The sequence below is a fragment of the Onychomys torridus genome, chromosome 3 (genome assembly GCF_903995425.1).
Source record: "Onychomys torridus chromosome 3, mOncTor1.1, whole genome shotgun sequence".
Classification (NCBI taxonomy): Eukaryota; Metazoa; Chordata; class Mammalia; order Rodentia; family Cricetidae; genus Onychomys; species Onychomys torridus.
The window spans coordinates 97,074,320-97,096,224 of NC_050445.1; positions in this window are offsets into that span (position 1 = coordinate 97,074,320).

Consider the following 21,905-nt stretch of genomic DNA (forward strand, 5'->3'; position numbering starts at 1 on the left):
CACAACATATTGATTTTACAGACATGCAAAATGCAAGAGTGAGGAGATTATGGAGGCTTGAATCCCAGGCTTATCTGACAGGGGTTTATTTCCTACAAGGAGGTCCTCAAAGGCCACTGTGTGAAGTTATTAAGGCAAAGCCAGGTTGCAATGGAGATAACAGAATGTTAGACATGGTAAGACTATGGGATGTCCACCAAGGAAAGCTTCAGGTTCAGAGAGGCATTTCTTACTGAACATACAATGTTTTACCTCTTGCAAATATTTCTAAAATGCTACAATATAACTACCATGCTTAAGGAAAATCACAAGAGATGGTTGATGCCTGGAAGATAATTGATAGCTTCAAATGTACAAATGTATATGTCAAAGAGCTTTAATGACAGACCCATATTCCAACTGCTCAACCATCAAAGACTTGGTTTACTTGGCCAGCCATTTCTCAGATGGTTTGTTGGAGTTTCAGGTCTTGTCTCTTTGGAGCTAATATTGTGTTTCTACCAGGAATCACCATAACACAAGGACATGAGACAGAGCTCCCAGATCTCTATAAATCAGAATGGCAATGTTATTCCCTGTTTATAGGATATGAAACACATTTAGTCAGAAAAGACACGAAAATACCTAATAAGAAAAGCCCTCAAATGGTTCTCTAACAGAGGCCACTTCACTTGTATATAAAGAAGTTGGAATGCAGGTACCTGAGAAGTGCTCCAAGGCACCATATCAGTCTATCATCTATTACTTCACGGTTATTATTTACTTTGCTGCTGAAAACTGAAACAAAATGGTTTGGATCCCTAGAGCATTCTGCCTAAATGGTAAATTGACCATGACAATTTCCCAAAACAGTAGATCAAGACCCACTGACAGCTATAAAATTAGTTTAATAGGTGATGGTATGTCTGTATGTGTGTCTGTGTGAGATGAGGCATGTCGGGGGGTGGGAGGCACACACTATGTGGGTCTATGTGCTCAAGGAAACAGAACACAGGCAAAATGAACCAGAGTGTAAAACATGTAATAAAAGTTTGTTACATTTTAAATATTTTAGTTGCATTTTTATTGCTGAGTCAATAGGGGGAAAAAGGTAAAAGATATTTTGCTATGAAGTATCTTTACTCTGATCTTTAGATAGCTTTAAAGAAATCACAGAAAAGGTACTCATCTTATAACAAGAGACAAGATGTCTATAGAAAGACCTAGATGTCTGTGTAGTGATTGGACAAGGGTAGAAGAGAAGCTGTAAGGAAAATTTCACTGTAAGGTAAAGCAAATCTTCAGTCCAGCCCTAATAATAATCCACACATACAGGCAAACTTAGAGTGAAACCATCACCATGTCAGACTCACAGAACTCCATGATAAATTTTCCTCCTCTACTGTTTTACATAGAGAAAATCCAAGGAGAGAGAGAGAGAAACATGTGTTCTTGATAGCATTACCCTGCCTTAGGTAGAAGGGTTAGAAAAGACAATATGGTACATGAAATCTTAACAAGTTTTAGAGTGGTAACTTTTGGAGTTAGAACAGTGGTTCTCAGCCTGTGGGCCATGACCTCTTTTGGAGTCACCTACCAAATACCTTGCATATCAGATATGTATATGATGATTCATAACAGTAGCAGAGAAATAAAATTCCAGACAAAAATTTCAAATAATTGGGTGATTTTATGTGGAAGTGTTTCAAGTGAGAAATGCATTTTTAAATTCTTGAATCCTGGAAGAGGATGGGGTAATTATAATATCATGTGCAGTACAGAAGAGACCTTAGAAGACAAATGGCCTGACTCTGACCTTGGAAACTGAAATCCAGAGAGAAGAAATGTAATAAGAGTCACATGTCTGCTGGGGTGAACAGAGAGAACCCAAAAACCAGTAGTCTCATTTTCAGCACACGGGTTTTTTTTTTCTTGGTACCACTCTCCCTTCTCTAAAGAAGGAATGAAACAACAACAACAACAACAAAAAAAAACAATGCAAGCATCAATACGCTCTGGATATAAAATGGACAAAGAATTGTTACAAATGATGAAAGACAGTCTAGTAAAATACAGTCAGCAACAAGAGGCAAGGAAGTTTACTGACTTTATAAATGCTTGTCTAACAGAAATACAGACAGTCTCAGGAGAAACTGCCTTCCATCTCATAAGCTTAGCTGTTTTCCCAGCCAACCCTCACATGCTCGAGTGCTCCTGGGAAATGTGGATCACATGGATAGGCCATGCAAGAATCAGTTCATAAACGTAGATGAGTTTCTGCATTACTAACATTTTACTTTTGAGTTGTTGGATGCTCATTTCCCACTGCCAGGAAAATGGAGACTGCAGAGGTTCCCTGGGTAAAGAAGAGCTTTCATTCAAGTCTGGTTCCCTGAAGACACAAATGCTAACTTTTGGTGGGGAATATCATTAGTGGTTTTAATGGGCAAAGATGATAAAAATCCAAGTGCTGGTAGAATAGACATCTCAGCTTTTTAGTATATGACTTCATGTGCTGTGCTAACACACATGCTTTCAGGAATCCACACCCAGCCTGGAGATCAATGAAAACTAGCCTATGTAATGGCCTCTTCCAGCCGATCAAACAGAACCCCTGGTAAACAGGAACCTGATGGCTAAGCTAATGGACACATTATTCATGGAAATGCCTCTCTGTGTTCTGAGCAGTAAGTCTAACATGTGCACAGTTATACACTAAAGGAAAACTTTGAGAAATAATTATATAGCAAGAGTCTTCTTTCCTTTTTCAGGTTGAGAGTTACAAAGACAAGAGCTCAATGCTCAGCGTTGACATTTTTCTAAGAATAATAGTTTTGAGGCTTGCATAGGAAAGTAACTCACTCAATCTCCCTGTGATGGTTAATTTCAAATGTCAACTTGTCACAACCTAGAATCACCGGGGGGACCTGTGAGTATGTTCTGGGTGATTATCTCTATGGGTGATTGGTGAGGATGACCCAGCACACTGTGAGTAGCACCTTGGTGTGCTGACCTGAGTTAGAGTACAGATGGCTACCTGAGTACTCAGCGAGAAGGACGGCAACACTGGTATTACATTGGCTTCCCTCTGCCCCTGACTGGATATGGTACAACCAGCTGCCTCAAGCTCCTACCCCTGCGACTCCCCACATGATGGAATGAAACCTGGAGTTAGAAGGTAAATAGGCACTTTCTTCCCTATGTTGCTTTTGGTCAAGATACTTTATCACAGCAACCGAAGTGAAACTAGAACATGCCTCATTTGTGAACTGTGAATACTCACACCCTCCTTCATCTTGTAAAAATATTTTGAGAGATGCTCTATGTTTACAATGCAAAATGTATGAGATGCAAAATTCATAAGAATACCCAGTGAAACACGTTTTTCTTCTCTTCTCTGTCTCATAGCCAATGCTTCTCCTTGGAACAACCCCATACAACTCATAAGTTCCTTTCTGGGTATATTCAGATACACTCATTGATACACACATGCATATTTTGAGATTACATCTGTGTGCCTAGTTTTAGGCTTGTCAGTGAGAACATAGACATTGTGTGCTAAGTATCTCGTCCATCTTAGGCTCACTGGTACCTAAATTCAAAAAGCAATAGTTGTGAGGAAGCCATCACCCACTGAGGAGGAAAAACATCTGACATACAGTTCATCTGACATGCTGTACAGTACTGATGATGCTAGCCATCTGTTTTATTTCCTTCCCACTGCCAGAGCACGATAAATAATCTTTTGCAGCAGTCAACCCTTTTCTGCAGCAAGTTTCCATAGTAGACAGAATACATGAGGCTAAACAAAACTAAAGGCAACTGACTAGGTCTTTCATCAAGGAAAATGGTTGTAAAGGGAATTCAGATGGGTTTTAGAAATCAAAGGGGAAATTTTCCTTTAGATTAACTGTGGATAATGAAGTGTCACAACTGAATCCAACTGAGACAACAAAAAATCCAAGACTTGTAAACATCAGCCTTAAATCTACTGACTATCAATTGGAGGAGATCTGAATGGAAAGTATCATTGTTTCTGATTATCATCTCTTTTCTTCATGTTCTCTGACATCTAACTTTTTATTCTTTTATATTAGAGCTGGGAAATATTTCACCACTTCTATGATGCTGGTCTTTGCTATCTGACATGTTTTTAAGCAAAAGAGATAATACTCTGGCTTTTAGCTGGTGTCACAAAGATGCTGAATGTATTTATTTGCCTATTTGTATTTTCTGTAACTAAGTGGTCCCAGAAGATTTGAGAACTATGTGGAGCATTGGCCACAGTAGCTGAATCCTAGTCACTTTGCAAGTCCATGAAGGAGAGAACATTACCAGTAAATTTTGAGTGGTTCATTCCATAGCACTATCATTCATACCCCTGATTCTGTCTTCACAGATCAGTGTGTTCCTAAAGAAGGGAGAAATGTTTTGCTTCCTCTTTTAGCACAATGACAAACAAACAATAGAAATTTATATATTATTATTATGTTATACTGAGCTCAATTCAACCATTTCTTTTCAGATGAAAATGTCCCTGGGTTTAGAGAGGTCAAACTTCATGCCTAATATCACACAGCCAAGTAGCAGAAAACATACACTTGGTCTTTCATTTTTTCCTTAGTTAGCTAGTGAACCGTGACGTTAAAGCAGGGTTTCTTGACCTTGTCATTATTGACATTTGGAGACCATTTCTAATCTCTCTGCTTGCTCAATCCCATGACAGGTGTTAAAACTAAAAGCATCCCCAGACATTACCAAAGGTCATGAGGAAAGATATTGTCCATAGTTGAGACCAATGGTAATTTATAGTTTTGTCTAGTTCTTTACTGCTTAAAAGACTTGGTCTATCTAAAGCATGAAGCTGATTTCTTATATAAATTTTGTCTGAAGTATTCAGGACACCAGAAACCACAGTTATCAATCAAATAAAGACAGCATGGAATCCAAATTATCCGCTTTCATCAACCACAGAGTAGCTTAAATAGACCATCTTTGAAGAATGATTTAAGAAATGGAATCTTCTATGAACATTTTCACAAACCCACATTTGCTCTCCTGGGCTTCTGGTCCATTTTCTTATTTGAGCTAGACAAACAGAATTCTGTAGAGCAAGAGTGAGATAATTTATTTATTTACTTATTTGCAATCTTCCTAAGTTTTTACCAAAGTTCCAACTCTTTCTTGATGTGCTTCACATAGGAGATATCTGATTTCATGGACATATACACATCACTAAGCAGCACTGGTCTCAATACACAGTGTTCAGAATTGAGACATCATGGATTTTTTTTTAGCCATTAGTAGGTTTATAATACTGCTAGTCCAGTATATGCTCATTAGAACCCTGTAAACTGCTTCTATAACATGTAGATGCACAACCTCATCCTAGACTGCTTAACTCTGACTCTTCCAATTAGGATGAACATTGATGTTTTATTTAATAAGATCCCCAGGAGTCCCAGTGTACAGTCAGACTGCTCTAGACTATAGACTATGTTATCAATTGATGTCACATAAATTCTCAGAGCTACCTATTACATCAAAATATCATTCAGTGTTCTTACCATGTCTATAATGATCCTGCCCATTTTAGGCTTTGGTGATCCTTCTTTAGCCACTCCAGATACAGCTCAGATCACTCTGACACAGCTCAGACCACTCTGTTCTGCCACACAGACATCATTATTGCACCTCACATACATTAAACAACACCACTACTTTGAGTTTTTAACATACCCTCTCCCTGAAATATTTTTCCTGATACTCACGTGGCCCATAGCTTCCTCCCATCACCTTCCTAAGGACCTGTCTTCTCTGACCTCCCTTAGAAAAAGTACCTTTTGACTCTGTCCCTTGAAACTTACTAGATTTCTGGGTATTATTTTTACTACACATAGGGATGCATGGCCATAGATGTACATGTCCTTATAGAGAGCAGAAGTAAGCCTCAGGTCTTATTCCTCAGGACCTTGTATTTTGAGAAAGGGCCTCTTGCTGGGACCTGGAGCTCACTGTTTTTAGGTTAGACTGGCACCCTGACAGCCCCAGAGGTCTTCTGTCTCTACCTCCCTAGCACTGGAATGTCAAGTCCATGAACAGCACTCAGCTATGTGGGTGGGGGCTGGAGATCAGAGAGATGTCCATGTGCTTATTCTGAGCTATCTCTCTAGTCCTTGGACTTTCTTCATAGCACCTACTAAAATCCAAACCAGATGTGTTTAAATGTTTGCTCCTTGTCCCTCTTCTTGTGAAAACATGACTCAGAGAGATATTTGGATCATCTTATCACCTTCACTCAGAATGTAGAGGCCTCTGAAAATCCACTTGCTAAGATTTATATGTGTATTTTTATTCTGTTTTAGGTAGCTCTTCCTTGGTCACACTATTACCCCATTCCAACCACAGGTTAAATCTCAATAGCCTTAATTAAAAGACTGAGGAGGGAGATGTTAACAAAAGAATTTGAAGCCAAACACATAAGCTCCAAGACTGTGAGTATCATTCCCCTATACTAACATCATCAAATGGATTGTGACATATACTCATATAGGTATTTGGCATATCAGATATTTACATTATGATTCATAGCAGTAGCAAAATCACAGACATGAAATAGCAACAAAGTAATTTTATGGTAGGGGGTCACCACAACATGAAGAACTGTATTAAATGGTCACAGCACTAGCAAGATTGAGAACTACTGCCCTAAAGAGATTATGCTGTTGAAGTTCCTCTCAGAAAGTAAATGAGGGGTGGGAAAAGATCTCAAGTTGTTTATTTATAAATGAGAACAACTTCAAAGGGCTTTTAGAAGAAACTTGCCACCAAGGACCAAAGTGAGTTGTTTGTTTATTTGTTTTCCATTTCAAGACTTAGTTCTCTCAAGGGTTTAACATTTCCCCTGATGCCTCTGTTTCCAGAAATAACTGGAATATCTACAAAGTGATGTCAATGGCACCAGTGATCAGAGAGCGGCCTGTGCTGTGAAGTAACAGATCAAGCTTCTGTGCTAAGTCTAAAGCAAACTGCACAAACACTGAATGCTTTTCCTCTGAGTCAGAGTGATTAAGGGGACCTTTCAATTTTTATCATTCGTGTTTTTAGTATAGTTCACCATGACTCATTTTTCTGTGGGCTAAGGCTTATAACCTCTGCCAGTCCACTCAAAAGTGATGAAAGTTTAAAAGATGGTATCTTCTGTTCTGTGGAGATGCTGGTAGCCACACACAAGAGTTTCAGAGAAGTATTGCCTAAAGGCAAAAATTCTGGTGACACTATAAAAGAACTACTACTTAAGCTTAAGCATGCCTCAGCAGGATTAAATGAGTAATGCTCATATTGACCCATTTCCAAAGGCAGTAAAGTAGAGTACCCACAAGATAGCCATCTTGTCATGGAACTCACAAGGGCTAGCTAAATATTAAGAATACCATTCATAAGAGATCTCAGCCCTAAATGGGCATCTTTTGTATCAATCTCCTACCTCTACCATGAAGGCTCAGGAGACACCACAGAAGAGGAGACGGAAAAAAAATGTAAGAGCCAGATAATGGGGAAGAGTGCTGTGAAATGGAAACTTCTGGACTCGACACAGCTGTTGCACTCAGGAATGCAGAGCAGCTGTGGTTACCTGCACACAACTTATCCAAGATCAGCCCAACTAAGATTCTGGCATTGATGAGGAGGGGATTCTCCAGACCTCATCCCTTAATGAGAAGCTAGTGGCGGTTGATGGCTGCTGGAAAACGGTGGCTTATTAATGTGTGGCCACTGGTGGATTTCCTATGCTTCAGTGGATGGCCTCACAACAATATACATATGGGCAGCATTAATTATACTTAGTGGGTTGTGAAAAAAAAAAAGAAAAGAAAAAAGAAGACATGAAATTGGGATGGAACTGTGTTGAGAGCTTTGGGAAGAGTTGAAGAGAGAAATGCAGGGTAGATAGGATCAGATTTCATCATACACATGTGTGAAATTCTCAAAAATAAAGGAACATTAATAGTAAAAAGAGAAAGAGGGAAACATCTCATTCATACCACAGTTCCCTAACTTGTCCTCTCTACTAGTTTTCATTATTTCAACTTAAAAATAAAAACAAAATCACATCAGGATGTGACAGCACATATTGCTATTATTTCCTTCCTGAACTACTAGGAAGTATTTTGACTTTTTCTTCTCTCTACTGGCTTTCTAATGCTACTATAACAATTTACCATAAACTTAATGGCTTACAATATCAGAAATTCATTATCTTAGAGTTCTGTAGTTTAGGTGGTGCGTGGGTCTTGCCAGGATAAACCCTAGGTGCTAGCAGGGTGTCTCATTCTAGAAACTCAAAGGGAAAATCTAAGCTTTTATGGAGTCAGTTTCCCGGCAAAAGTCAGTTCCTTTCAATGCAGTGCTGAAGTCCACATCACTTTGCTGTCAACCTCGGGATATTCCCCTCTACTAGAGGTCCTATGTATGTGCTGACTTCTGATGCTCTTTCTCCATGTGCAAAGCTAACTGGTCTACTGCCACCTGGATTATGTGAACAACTCAGATTAAGTACTAGCAATGAATAACACGACTTTCCAGAAAAATGAAGAGACTTAGACAAGAGATTTAAATTAATTAACAGGGGCAATACAATTCCCTTAGTTTACGTGAGTGACTCAAAGAGCTCTTGTAGAAACCTTGGGTTTGGGGCAGGCAATAAGGGCAAACAGATGTATATCTAGAATAAGTCCCTCTATTTTAGTTTTCTGGATCTTAAAAACTAACCCACTTTTATGTCAAATGTATGATACCATTATTGAAAGGAGCCCACTTTAAGATATAATCAGTATTTGCCAACAATGAAATGATGGGGAATTTATTAGCAAGAAAAGTCTAGGAACTGTATTTCAACTTGAAGTTACCTTTTTGCAGTTATGTTTGGATCAAGAGAATGTTCCAGCATTTCCAGTGAGTTCATTATTTAATATTATTGACTTCAAAGTAGAAGCTGGCTTTTTTGTTTTGTTTTGTTTTTTGAGACATGGTTTCTTTGTGAAGCAGTCCTGCATGTCCTGGATCTCACTTTGTAGACCAGGCTGGCCTCTAAGTCACAGAGATCCACCTGCTTCTGCCTCTTGGGTGCTGGGATTAAATGTGTGTGCCACCACTGCTTGTCAAGAAGTTAGATTGTTAAAAATCCTAATTCTTAAACAACAGTAATTCTCTTGGTGTATATTTATTTGTAGACTGATGAATGATGTCTAGTATATAGATCACACAGGTAATCAGATTGAACATTCTTATCCAATAACTTTTTGAGTATATTTGCTTTTCTAAATCAGGGAGGTTCAACTGATATAGCTGAGGCAAATACTTCAAAATATGAAGAAAAGAAGCATATCAAAATACTTTGGTGCCAAGCATTTCAGATAAGAGACATTCAATTTTATATTGTGTTTGAATATATATTTGAATGCACACATATACATACCTTTGGCAACTCAGCTACAAAGCTTCATGTTGATTTAAATCATATAAAAATATAGGATACCTTGGGCCTTTAAAAAATTTAAATCTACCCATGTAAATTTATTCTGTAATTGAAAGAAGCTAAATGAATTTTTTTTAAAAAAATTAAGCATTCTGTACACTTGCGCTGACCCATGAGCAGAGCCAATGGCCTTAGACTCTGAGGCTCAGATTCTTCAACATTCAACTGGAAGGTGCTCGAGGACTCACGGTTGGATCTGTTTGCTTTCTTGGGTAGTGCAGTATCCTTCTTGATATATCTGCCATGACTTGTTCATTTCTAAGGAGGGAAGTGCTCATTAGCCTGTGTCTTCTAGGGTTCAAAGCTTTGAAGGACATGAGTAAAGCAGGCTTCATGGGGAAAAGTCTCTTTAGGTATTTTCTGCCAAGAGATGAGAGTGGCAGGCAGTTTTTGGTCTGGTCTTGTCATCTTGCTTTGGAATGATGGGTATCTGAGAACAATGAGGAGAAGGGAGACCGTTGACACTGGGAGAATCCTTCTCATGCTCTGGGTTTGTCTTTATAATAGAAAGATTCCTCCTTCCTTCAAGAATGGTTTTTAAAAAGCTCTTCCTTACAGTAGAAGTATCAGAGGATGGAGAGACAACTGGAATTTGGAGATGGTCACCAGCTGCCTCTTAGACTCACTCTGCTTCTATGCCAGTGTTTAAGGCATAGGCAGTCAGGCAGACAGACAGGCAGATACAAAAAGAGAAAGAAGGAAGGAAGGGAGGGAGGAAGGAAGAAAGGAAAGAAGGAAGGAAGGGAAGAGAAAGGGGGAGTAAGGAGAGAGAGAAACAAAGGAAGAAACAAAAACAAAGAAATAGAGAGGGGGTGCAAAGAGATAGATAACAATTCTTCTGAGACACAGCAGTGTAATATGCCTCCTTCTGGGCCTCACATTTCACCACAACTTATGGGATCCTGGTACTTCAATTTCTCATATGCCTTGAAAGGGAGGAGCTGGAGGACCTTCTTGAGGAGATTCAGTACTGTCACATTGTCTTGCATTTCAGACATGTCAGTGGAGAGGCTCTTATAGTTTTCTTAGCCAATGAAGGGCTAATCTCAGGCAGAGGTAGAGAAGTCCCTCCCAACACGAGCTGGGGATACTTCATTTACTGGTAAAGAAAATTCATCAGCATTTAGAAGTTCAACCCCTTCCCTTAACTGGAGTCTTCTCACATGTCCTCCTATCAGCTTACAGGTTTCCATTCTCTCACAATCAAGTCCTCTATAAAAGAAGTCACTCTTAGGTCACGGTTCAACTGCTGCTGAAATTTAAGCAGTTTCAGGATGAGGGTCTGCATTTTATTTCAGTACCTTCAGCCCCACAGCTATAGGAGACCACGGTCTCCCTTAGGCATGCATAGAAGCTCAGATCCTGAATGCAGTAGTTGAATTGCAAGTTTAAATTTCTGAGCTCATCATTTTCTTTCACTACTTCAATTCAGTAATATTAGCCATAACCAAGTAACTTCATTATTTTCATTTTCCCAAAGTGTGTACCTTACAGTTATCAATCTTTCTGTTAATATGAATTAGTAAGTACTAATCTCTATCAACATTAAGGCCACCACCTATAAGGGACTTCTTCTTTATCAGAATTGGAGCCTTTGTCATCTTTATATTTAATCCAGTGGGAAAGCCAGTTACAGAAACCCCAGAAGCTAATCTGGAAATTCATCATTAAAATTCAGTTCCTCGGGCTGTGGAAGTAGTTCAGTTTGTAAAGTGTTTTCTTTGCAAGCATAAGGATCTGAGATTGAGGCCAGTACTCATAAAGACAAGAGAGGAGCGGGAAGGGGAAAGGAGGGGAGGGGGTGGGAAGTGGGAATGAAGCAGTGGTAGGGGAGAGGAAGAAGGTGGGGGAGAAAAGGATATTTGGGCATAGCAGTATACACCTGTAATCCCAGCTCCAGGGAGACAAAGACAGGAGGATCCCTAGAGCTCACTATCCAGGCAGTAAACCTGAATGTGTGAGCTCTAGATTCAGGGAACAACCTTGTATCAAAAACTAAGGTAGAGAATGATGAGTAAGATGTCAAACATAGACCTCTAGACTCCATGTGTATGTGTACCCACATGAATACATATGCAGGTGCACACACACACAAAAGAATGTTCTGTTCTTCTGATCCAAAGTTTATACTGTCTAGAACTAGTAACTGACATGTATCATTTAACAACATTCTTTATATTGCTTCCTTCTACCTCACTCTTCATTTTATAGTAAGTGGCTTCCTATAAACAGTTTCAGAGATGCAAAGTGATTAACTGAAAGTCACTTTGCTAGTTCAAGGTAGACTGGGCTGTGGGTTCAGAGAGTCCTTCTTGATTTTTTCTTAATTATATACTGTTGAATGAATGCAGAAGTAACTGAATACACTTCTATTATGTGGTATGTCTAGGAAATGGGTAATTCTGTTTAACTAGCAGATAGACAATCCAGTAAATGAAATTACTTACCTCTCCAAGCTCACTGCTCATTCTTAGAATGAAAATGTCTCTGGGGTATTTACTAACCAGGGTGGGAGCTCTCTCATCCCTATGCTAGAAAATCCATACAACTTTGACAGCTACCAATCCCTTTTTTAATGGGGAGGTCATCTATTGTAGGGTCAGCATATTTGAGATACTTCTCACAAAAGTGCAGTGGTAAGGTGGCTACCAATCATTTCAGCGAAGCTGAAGGAACCCAGGGAAAAATATAAAATCTATTTTTCAAACATCACAAAACCAAGACAAATGTCTAGCAATGCAATGTCTCTAACAGCTGATTCTAAAATATCCTTTTCACGTAAAACCATCGGCTGAAAGAGAACCAGAAAAGTAAGAATTGCTACATGCCTATCAAAGTCATTAATAGACAAAATTGTGACCTTCTACATATTGCTGGAGTTATTCATTAGCTAGCTGCTGAAACAGGAGGAAAAGCAGCTATTGAGGCAATTTTAAAACTTCTGCCAAATGCTCAGCAAATGGGCTGAAAATCTATGTTAACCAAGGTGTCCTCCTGTACCTGGGGCTTTGCACTTTGTTTTCTAGAGACCCCATAGCTACTGATTTGACATTTTTAATGAAAAAAAAAAAAAAAACCAAAAAGGTCATTTCACTTAGGGTTCTAATAGGTGAGCTTTTCCAGTGGGTCCCATCATATCCCAGGGCATATGGTCACAAGCCCAGTTCTTCCTAAATGTTTTCTTCCCTAGTTTCTCCTACTTCATGTGGAATAAGCTCACCCTCAAATCCAGAGAGATGACCACAACTTCCGCACAAATGCAGCTTATTTTCATGCTCACTCACCCTAGCCTGTGAGGAGAACACAGATTAGCATGGGTTGGGAGTTACTTTTCTGTTGCTATTTTAAAGGGGTCGATTTACATTTACAGCTCCAGAAGAGCGGGTTGCAGTCCATCATGACAGAGAAGGTACAGCAGTAAGAACATGAGGTCAGCTGGGCAGTAGGAAGCAGAGTGATCACATTTTTTGTTTTTTTTGTTTTTGTTTTTGTTTTTTGTTTTTTTCAAGACAAGGTTTCTCTGTGTAGCTTTCCACCTTTCCTGGAACTCACTTTGGAGACCAGACTGGCCTTGAACTCACAGAGATCCACCTGCCTCTGCCTCCCGAGTGCTGGGATTAAAGGCAAATGATCACATTTTATCTCCACACAGGAAGAAGAAAGAGAGAAAAGGAAGTGAGGCAGGGCTATAAATCCTCAAAGCACATGTCTAATCACAAAATTCCCCCCCTAAGGGCTTCAATAACTTTTTCAAACAGCACTACCAACTAGGAATCAAGTTGTTCAAATATATGACCCAATGGGGGACATTTCTCATTCAAACAACCACATAAAATTATTTACGGATATCTGGGATTGAATCTGCTGCTACCTTTGTACAGATTATTTAACCACTTGGGGCCTTCCTTATTCCTTTATCTAAAACAGTAGAACCTTCCCTCTTACACAGGGTACTTAAGGGTTTGCCTATGAAGCACTTATGCCTAGGCTAGGAATACACTGATAATTCAAATATCTCAGCTATGACTATTGCCCAGATCCAAAAAGCCTTTAAAATTTACTTCATTTACTTATTACCAATTTACTTTCCTCTCCTACCCACCACCTTCAGAACATAAAAGAAGCAGACAGCACTTTCAGGTTCTTATGTACATGTATACCTCCAGCACTGAGCAGTGTCAGATACCACACAGATCTCTCAAGGAATTTGCCAAATCAATCTACCACTAACCTAAGCAAGCCCCAAGGGACTTGAGCTTCAGTGTTCTCACCTGTAAAAGTTGTCAGCCCCATTGCAGAGGAAGGTGAAGAATCAGAAGAGAACTTGGGTCCCTATTTCTTCGGTGGTATATTACAACTCTCAGATGTGGATAATCTGAATTGTTTGTTTTTGAGACCAGGCTTCAGAACACACACACACACACACACACACACTGAAATCTTTCAATGTACATAAAGTTAACACATAATGGCTTAGATAAACTGAGGTTTGACTTTTGCCAGAGATTCCATCGAGGAGAGCAGTTTAGACTTTCTTATATTTATAACATGATACCTTTTCAATTATTAACATATACTTTGCTCTCTCCACACTTTTCCCTGCCCCATTATTGGAGGGCAGCCTGATGCTTTGTTCTCCTTCCCTCAAGGGTGTTCTGGTCAACTCCTGAGAGCATCAGCCAGAGTTTACCTTCAGATAAAAGGAAACAAACAGCGACAACCTAAATGTGAGGTAGATTATGCTAATCAGAGCACAGGAGAAGACAAGACAGAAACTCTGTGGGGGAAAAGAGGACTCACCCTTGATATACAAAGGACAGTGCAGTGCGTGCAGGGTTATCATAGGTAACAGACATAGGATCTTTAAAAATTCAGTCATCAGAGGGTTTCTCCAGGGTAGAAAATATAGGCTATCAAGACTTTCAGACAAACCCTCAATTGACAAGGAGTCCAGGAATCATTATACGCAATGTCCTACCTGATAGGCAAAGGAGGCATTCAGTCAAGTGATCTGAATTCTAGCTTAAAGAACAATTTCTAAGACTAAATCCCCAAACTACTAAAGAAAAGGCTAGTCTCCATGCCACTCTACCTTCCTCTTTCTTAACTCTCTTCCCTCCTCTTTCTCCCCATCCACCTCCTTCTCTCTTTTCTCTTTCTCTCTCCTTCCCTCCTCCCTCTTCTTCTCACCCCAGCATGTCCACTTTCAAAGGTTCAAAGCGCTCCTGCAATGACACACACACACACACACCACATATGCATACACATGCAAAAAAAAAATACATGAAGATACATCTCACCCCAGTCAGAGAGGCTATCAAAACAAAACAAAAATAACAGATGCTGGCAAGGATGTGGTGACAAGGAAACTCTTATACATTGTTAGTAGGAATGTCAGCTAATTCAGAAATGATGGAGGGGATTATGTAGAGTCCTTAAAAAAAAAAGTTACCGTATGATTTAGTATTTTTTAGTATATATCCAAAGCAAGTTACATTAGTGTGCCAAAGAGGTTCCTGTCCTCTGTGTTGAAGTGATAATACCTATTGTACAACCAGCCTGGGTGCTCATCTACACAATGGAATATTATTTTACCATAAGGAAAGAGATCCTGTTGCTTGCAACAAAACAGATGGACCTGGAGGGCATTAGGTTAAAGGAAACAGACCAGACACAAAAGGACACGGACCACATGTTTTCTCTTCTATGTGGAAGATGAATATCCAAACCTAGCTGTGTCAGGGTAGTGGTTAATAGAGGCCTGGTGGGTGCTTTGTACATATTTATGCATGTGTGGAATTAAATCATGCTAAAACAGGGTAATGGATACAATTATGTAAATCCAAAGCAAAAAAGACCCAATAAAGTTATAAACTGTTTTTTAATCTTCAAAACTTGTAGAATGCCTAAGTATCATTCCCAAGGCTCTTGAACCTCCTAGCTGTTTCTTTCCCTCTTGAAATAAGTCTCTCCCACTCAATATTTTTGAATTGAAAGATTTAACAGGCTCACAGAAAATACCATGTAGGGCAAACTCCATTGCCGGGCTTTCCAAAGGGTAGCATGAGGCCCAGACACTTTATAATGGCATCTAAGCAGACCAGCTGTAAAGGGAAGGAAAAGAACCACGGGAGACAGTGTTAAACTCTGCTACAGAACTACTCAACCTCTACTTGGGCAATTATATACTGATTAAGTCACCTGCTGTGGGCCTAGCTACAAAAGGTGAAGTGGTTGCATGTTCTTTTGTCACAAAGACAATGAGGGAGGAAGTCAAGCTGGTAGTTAGAAGTTGAAATGGAGATTTTCGTTGCCCAGGTTTTATCCAAAGGGAAAAATGAAAACGCCACAGTGGCCATTCTGAGTTGAACTTGACTCTACTTACATATCTTCCCATAAAGTCACAGGAAAAGCTAGATCATGGAACAGTTCTCAAAATGGTGTTCCTAGGCAAGCCACAGCAGCATCGCCTGGAGGTTTCTTGGAAAGATAAATTCAGATGGACTGAATCAAAAACTGCAGGTGAGTTCAGTAACCACCAAGCCCTCCCTATGAGGGCTCAATGCTCCTGGGAACGTGTGAACAAATGATTGTGCCCTCATCTGATTGGCCTATAACATGTGTGAGCTTTCTGAACTCTCTAGACAGTCTTGCATATCAATGAAATAGGGATTCTTGTGGTGTGGGAAGGAGGGTTGTTTTTTTTTTTTTTTTTTCCAATGCCTAGTGACTGCCAAGTTTACCTAAGTTGGAGAACCATTTTATTTAGTGTGTTACTAGTTCAATGTCACTGCCATCCTAGAGGATGATGGAAAATAGACCATGCAAAGGATACTCACAATGAGAGGTGGAAAGAGGCTCCTATCTATAATGCATTCACCATTTCAAAAAACAACTGGATATTTTTATAAAGATTTATTTTATTTTGAATCACATTGGATGGGTATGTGCACCTGAGTGTAGGTTACTTTCAAAGGCTAGAGGAGTGTATTATCTTCCCTGGAGGAGAACTGAGGTTCCAGATGGCTGTGAACCACATAGCATAGGTGCTGAGAACCAAGCTTAGGACCTTTAAAAGACCAGTTAACAATCTTAAGCATGGGGCTACCTCTCTGGCCTACCCCTGGCCCTATGATGTTTTTCTTTCTATTTCCTTCATAGCATTTATCCCTACCAATAAAAATCCTTCTCTCTTGTTGATATCCATATCAACAAAGACTGCTATATGCATAGGACTCAAGATCTTTCTAATTCAGTCAGCATTTCTTCAACAATGACCACATTTCTGTCTGCAAAATAGACTGACTGAAACAGTTGTTGGTTAACTGAACTCATTTTTATGATAATCCATGTCAGAACAAGACAATTCAGGTATTTCCTTAGCTACTGTGTTTTCAAGACTCAGCTGCTCCTACTTAAAGAAATAAAAATGTTAAGAGCTGAAGAAATGGCTCAGTAGGAAAAGTGATTCCTGTGTAAGCACGAGAAACTGAGTTATGATACCCAGCCTCTATGCAAAAAGCCTGGTATGGTGATAAGCATGTATAATTATGTTGCTTGCAGAAAGAAAGGGATCTCTTGTGACCAGTGTCTAACCAATCCAGCCAATCAGTGAGGTTCAGGTTCAGCTCAAGACTCCATCTCTAAGCAACAAGGTAGAGAGCAAAATTCAGTTCATCCCAATGTGTGTCAGTTATGCATCAGTAAGGCAATCTTCCCTAAATCTATTTTTCTTTTTTCAAGCAAGGAAGTCATATGGATAGAAGAAATAAAAGTAGGCTGAGGAGAGCAAAAGAAAGACATCAGACATTGACTTAACCTCTGTGAATGTATTCATGCATGAATACACACACACACACACACACACACACACACACACACACACACACACCACACTCACACACATACACACTAAAGGCAGTAATCCCCAGAAATATAATGTCTTGAACTCATCCTTTAGGCTATAGCATCATAACCTTAGAGTCAAAATTCTTAGGTTTGGGGCTAGAGAGGTGGCTCAGCAATTAACAGCATTTGCTGCTTTTGCAGAGGACCCAGTTTCAGATATCAGCACCTATATGGCAGCCCATGCATGTCTGTAACTCCAGTTCCAGGGGACTGTTGCCTTCATTTGACTTCTGAGGGCACGCACATAGTGCAATTGCATTTAGGCAGTCAAACATGCATGTAGTAGGAATCTTAAAAGGTCTTATTAATGAAATCAAACCCGAGACCAGTTATTGGGGTGAATGCTGGAAGATCAGAGAAGCAGAACAAGCCACAGCTATCTCACCTTGCTAGTTCCATGGGTGATCCTGTTTCCTCAGGCTGGAAGCTTCTGAGTCCTCCTCCACATGAATCTCAGCTGAACTGTGTTGCTCCAAAGCCTGAACGCTTAATCAACCAAATGCTTAACTAACTACATGCTTTACTAACTTAGTTCCTGGTCCTCAGGGCTTATATACCTTTCTGCTTTCTGTTATCACTCCCTGGGATTAAAGGCTGGGTTTCTGGGATTAAAGGTGTGGGTCACCAAGTTTAGCTGTTTTCTAAAGTGGCTTTGAACTCAGAGATCCGGCTAGCTCTGCCTCCCAAGTGCTGGGATTGAAGGCGTATACCACCACTGCCTAACTTCTGCTATGGATTGCTTTTCTCATTTTCTAGCTACCATTTATGGCTCTATATCTAGTGGCTGTCTGTTCTTTGACCCCAGATAAGTTTATTTCAGGGAACATACAATGTTTCGGGAAACACAATACCACCACACATGCATACACACAAAATAAAAATAAATACATCTTTTTAAAAGTCTTAAGTTTTATTTGAATGGCATGGAACTTTCTTGCACTCTGACCCCTTTGTACTCAGTCTTTAATTTCACTTTAAACAAGTGCGTCTCAGAAGGATTTCTAGCGACCTTGTCCTACTTCTTCTGCTTGCCATTCGTGCAATTCTGTTCAAGTTTCCTTCTGGTGTGGTCACGGCAATCCATCTTTTCCTTAACAGAGCTACCACTGGGCCGTATATCAGAAGCAGGTGGGGAGTACTTCATATTTATGACCTGCCATCTTTTTCCTTAAAAATTCATTTTTCATTAAATCACTTAAATCCAGAGAAATAACTTAATAAATTCACTCAAGCATCACCTCCCTGAGGATTTTTATCATATAGCTGAATCAGTTTCCTGTGCAGTTCAGACTTAAAATTGCTAACAAAAACATCCACAGCAATGAATCTGTACAAGTGTTAAGGCAGACCCAGTTCATTATGTGTTGGCTCTCAATTCACCCTATTGTACAAAAACATGATAATATTTTACTCAAAATATTTTCTGTGATTTCAATGCATTTTTCAACATATTCTCATCAAAAAGTTCCAATTCAAAAAATCAAAACAAAAGGTAATAGCTCATAAAAAAAAAAAAACCACAATGAATCCCTGCAAGAGAATGAGTGGTCACTAAGATGTTTACATGAGAGGTCTTAACACTAATATTTGTTAACTCCACAGAGCTCTCCACAAAGGAAAACCTTTTCTTGCTTTTTCTTTTTTCCTTGTTTAATACTCCTTTTCATTATCTATAATTATGTGTATGCATGTGTGTTGGGGGGGAGAGTTGTGTGTGTGGTATGTGCACATGAATGCAATGCCCAAAGAGGCCAGAAGAGGGAGACAGATCCCCTGCAGCTAAAATTACAGGAGGTTGTGAGAACCTGTAGTGGATATTGGAAACAAAACTTGGGTGGTTTAGAACTATAAGTACTCTTAGTAGCTGAGCCCCAGCCAACTTTGCTTTCTTCTATCCATAAGACTTCCTTGCTTGAAAAAAAAAAATAGATTTAAGGAAGATTGCCTTATTGATGCATAACTGACAGACACTGCGATGTAGCACGAATCTTAAAAGTTCTTATCAATAAAAACAAACCTGAAGCCAGGTATTGGGGTGAATGCTGGAAGATCACAGAAGCAGAACAAGCAACAGCCACCTCACCTTGCCAATTCCTCAGCTGATCCTGTTTCCTCAGACTGGAAGCCTCTGTGTCCTCATCCGAATGCATTGGACCTGAACTGCTTCTTGAAAGCCTGAAAGATTAACTAGGCTCTAGTTCACACCTTAAATACCTTTCTGCTTCTGCAGTCACTTCCTGGGATTAAAGGCTCTTGTTACCATGCCCAGCTGTTTCCAGTATGACTTTAAACTCACAGAGATACAGATGGATCTCTGCCTCTGGAATGCTAGGATTAAAGGCATGTGTGCCACCATTTTCTGGTCTCTATATCTAGTGGCTATTCTGTTGTCTGACCCCAGATAAGTTTATTAGGGTGCAAAATATTTTGGGAAACACAATACCACCACACTGGGATGAGCATAATTAAATCTGTGAAGTTTAGTAACATTTGAAATGGAATGAATGTATATGGAAGAGTCCATTGTGGAACATTATTCAATCTTTATTTATTCAGTCTTTCCTCCCTTTCTTTCTCTGTGTAGCCCTGGCTCTCCTCTGTAGACCAGGCTGACCTCAAACTCAGAGATCCACCTGGCTCTAATACAGATATAATAGGATGAAAGGGTAGATTAAGGAACTTAATTCTAAAGAGCAGCAACTTGTTTAAAATGTTTTACATTGGCATAGATTTTAGTCTATTGATACAAACTTAAAGTAAATTTTGTTATACTGTGTTTATATTTCTACTCGTGTTTAAGGTAATTATGTTTGTATGGCTCATTTTAAATTGTAATGGATAATTAAAAATAGATTAATAATTAGTCATCTATGATAATCATACTCATAGCCATGTTAGTTAAGTCTTCTAGACATACATAGAGGTATCTCAGATAGATAGGCAATCTTCAAATACTTCAAAGACCTACAGAATATGGCATGTAAAATACTTTTAAAATTTAGACTTTCTGGACAGTGAGCCATGTCTGCTCCTGGCAGCACCGATTTACTTCAGAGAGGAAGATGGACATTGAAGACATTTCAGTGGAATTTATCTTCACCTTGGCAAAAATAGCCATTTGGGCAAGAAACTGGTCTTGCCTGGACTGCTTGATCAAGTGGACATGCAGGACCCATAGAAAGGTGACCACTGAACTTTGCTTGACAAAACAGTCCTTCAGGTTCCTGCTTCGCAGAGGAAACTGCCAGACACTCTTCAGGACACTAAAAGAAGTGACCAAGAGACTCTAGCCCTGTGGGCTGAAGACAAATGCCCCAACTTTACAAAGGAACACTAGGTGACTGTCCAGGCTGCCAGCTGTCTCTGTCTACCCTGCAAGACTCCGCAAAGTTGCTTGCATCCTTCTTGTAGTTCTCAGGTAATATTATATCCTTCTGAGGTCTTTGATGTGATTGAAGACTAGATATTTATAAATTCCTCAATTATGATAAAAGGTAAGTTAGATATAAAACCTTAGACTCACAAATATAAGATAGATAGGATACCTTCTTTAATAACGGAACTGTAATTCTTGCTCAATAATTGTTTTGTTATATGTAGTTTTACTATGTAAAAGTTAAAACCTTCCTTTAAAAAAAAAAAAGAAAAGAAAAGGGGAAGTGCTGTGGATATCGCTCTGTGGAAATAAAATTCTGATTGGCCAGTGGCCAGGCAGGAAGTATAGGTGGGACAAGAGAGAAGAGAATTCTGGGAATAGGAAGGCTGAGGGAGAGACACCGCCAGCCACCGCCATGACCAGGAAGATGTAAGGTAATGGTGAGCCACAAGCCATGTGGCAAAGTACAGATTAATAGAAATGGGTTAATTTAAGATAGAAGAAGCAGATAACAAGAAGCTTGCCACAGCCATACAGTTTGTAAACAATGTAAGTTTCTGTGTGCTTTCTTGGTTGGGTCTGAGCGACTGTGGGACTGGCGGGTGAGAAAGATTTGTCCTGACTGTGGGCCAGGCAGGAAAACTCTAACTACATGGCTCTGCCTCCCAAGTAGAGGGATTAAAGTCATGTGCCACCACCACCTGGCCCTTATTCAGTCATTACGAAGAAAATTCTACCATATGTGACAATTGAGATGAACTTGAAAGGCCTGTGACAAATAAAACAAGGCAAGCACATAAAAGCAATACTCTCTGATCTTTTGTGACAAACAGTTCACATGACAGAAAACAGGGGTTACTAGGTGCTCAGGTGCAGGGGTAACAATCAGGAAGGGCTGAGAAAAGACTATGGGGTTTCAGTTGTTACACAAAACTCTGAGATTCTAATCCACAGCCTGGCTGTACTTAATGCATAATGTCTCATTGAAATCCACTTACAGCAGACTCTAAATGTGGGCAGCACACATGAGAAAATGGTTAACTATGGATGTGTTCATCTGATTAAGGCAGCCACTGTAATGTGACAAATCATGTTTTATGCATTTTA